Here is a 2,430-nt window from a genome sequence, read left to right as displayed (position 1 = left end):
AAGAACTCACTAGAGCAGTGGTTCGCAGGGTCGGCCGATCCATCACAGGAGCAAAATGACAGTGATAAGTTGCAATGAAAATAATGTTATGGTTGGTGGGGGGGGGTCACCACCACATGAGGAACTGTAGGAAAGGGTCGGGGCATGAGGAAGTTTGAGAACCACGGCACTAGAGGAAACTTTAGGCTGACTCTGTCACTCCTGGAACCTTGAAATGTATCCAATTGCCAGCCAATTTTCAAACTTCCTTGGAGTTCTCCGGTTGGCTCCCAACCTTCCCGCTCATCACTGTGGCAGCCTGGCTGATTTCATCGGGTTTCTCTGTTGGCTTTGAGGGGGCTTGAGATGCCCTCCTTCTCCTGGAAGGGCCTTTTCTTGTGCCTGCCCAGGTTGGGTAGAGCAGAGAGGTGATCTCATAGGGTTTTTCCACTCTCTGTATCTGGTTTTAAAAACACTAATATGTGAAAGCCCCAATTGTTGACACTTAAAATCCCCCTCTTGCTCAGAAAGGAAGCTTGGCGGATGGTTTGAGTCAGGCTCAGGACTGTCGGATTGCACTGATGTGGTGAGTACTGGCAAAAAACCAGGGTTTCTCGGACCATCCGTTCAAGATGAGAACCCGTCCCCCTTCGCCATGTGCTATTAAATACAGGCAACAAGCCAGAGATGAGTCTGTCCTCAGACAAAGAGGATACGTGGATGTGACGAACATTCCATCTTTTCCCACCCCGGCTCATGCTGCGCCCTTCTGGTACATCGTTCCTCCGACTTCTCTATTCAAATCTCATTCATCTTTATTCAAATCGTGTTCATCCTTGGAGCCTCCCCCACCTCCCATCCCCTTCCCCAGCACCCTGGGGCGCCACGAGGGCTTCCTCCCCTGAGCTTTCTCTCAGGTTTCCCAGGGCAGCCACAATGGGAGGATGCTGCTTAACTTTTAGCACTGGGGTGCGGTGTAGGTGGGGCGGGGCGTCAGGCGCGCCCCCCAGCACAGGGAGCTGATTCACCCTTGGCACGACCAGATCCAGTGCTCCGCTCTGATTGCAAGGGTTCGTGAACTAACACAACAATGGCCGCTTTTCTAAGCTGGAGACTCTACAAATGCTAGCTGTGGTTTCTAGTGCGCGCGATGGCCTCCCTCTGTTGGAGCTATGGGATCAGCCATGGGCCTTGAGGGGGCTGGTTCAAAACTGCCAGCCTCTCCTTGGAGAAAAATGAGGTTGTTGCTCTCATGAAGATTTAGTCTCACAAACCCAAAATAGGGTGTGGCTATTTGTCGATATGGACTTAATGGCAGTGTGTTTTCTGGTTTTTTGTTTTGTTTTGTTTTGGCTTCTCCAAACCTCCACTCTCCCCATCCTGCCCCAACTCCTATTGCCTTTCTGCTTCTCTCTCTCAGCAGCTGAGGGGCTCAGGTCTGAGAGAAAGTCTCTCTCGAACTCCCTGTACCCCAGCTGGTAAGGCAGCATCCTTTGATTGCTGTCTCCCATCTGCCCCTTCTCCAAAGAGGGTACGTTAGGATGAAGTTGAGCAAACCTAGGCCGATCTAACTCGGGGCTTCCGGTTACGAGCACTGATAAATGGCTCACTGCTTCAGGCAGGGCGCTGGGAGCCTCCTCCACGACAGACGTGTTCTGATTCCTGTGATCCCAAGCGTCATCTGGCACAGTGCCCTCCTTCGTAAACGCTCCAATAGCATTTTTCAAACGAACGTGCATACACTGAATACTATTCTAGGTATTGGAGATAAAATAAGAACCGAAGTTCCCATCCTCATGGGTTTTACCTTCTGGTGTGACTAAAACGGCACTTGTGGGCCAGGTTGATGGCTTCTCTAGAGAGGGAAGTGTTATGTTTCCACGTGTGCACGTAGATGAGTTCAGCCCATAGCAGTGGTGAGAATGGGACCCCTTGAGCCAAAGCGTCGCTGCCTAGGAATTCACCTGACCACCAGACAGGCCTTTTGTAGGTAAGGAACATGGGGGTGATAGTGGTACCCTGAAGACTATTTGATCCCTTATCACTTACTCTGCAGGAAGGGCCCTGGCACAGGTGAATAAGAGTGATTAAGGAAGGAGCCATCTGACAAGTGACATGACAGATGTGAACACTGATTGTGCATGACCGCAGGCCCAGTGGTTCCACACAAGTCCACAGGTGCCCAAGCCAGGTGGTCAGGACTCCAGTTCCGATGGATAGGGTGGGAAGGAGATGACTGGGGAAACCAAGCAAGGCCCCAGTGGGAAGGTCCGCAGGGATGCAAGACGAAGGTAGGTCTCTAGGCCTAAAGAGACGAGGGTTTCTCAGAGCAGGGGTGGAACTCTATTTATTTATTTATTTAATCATTTTATTAGGGGCTCATACAACTCTTATCACAATCCATACACACATCAATTGTGTAAAGCGCATTTGTACATTCATTGCCCTCAT

The sequence above is a fragment of the Echinops telfairi genome, unplaced genomic scaffold (genome assembly GCF_000313985.2).
Source record: "Echinops telfairi isolate 266 unplaced genomic scaffold, ASM31398v2 ScPeMD7_70;HRSCAF=299, whole genome shotgun sequence".
Lineage (NCBI taxonomy): Eukaryota > Metazoa > Chordata > Mammalia > Afrosoricida > Tenrecidae > Echinops > Echinops telfairi.
Note: the sequence above shows the minus strand (reverse complement) of the source record.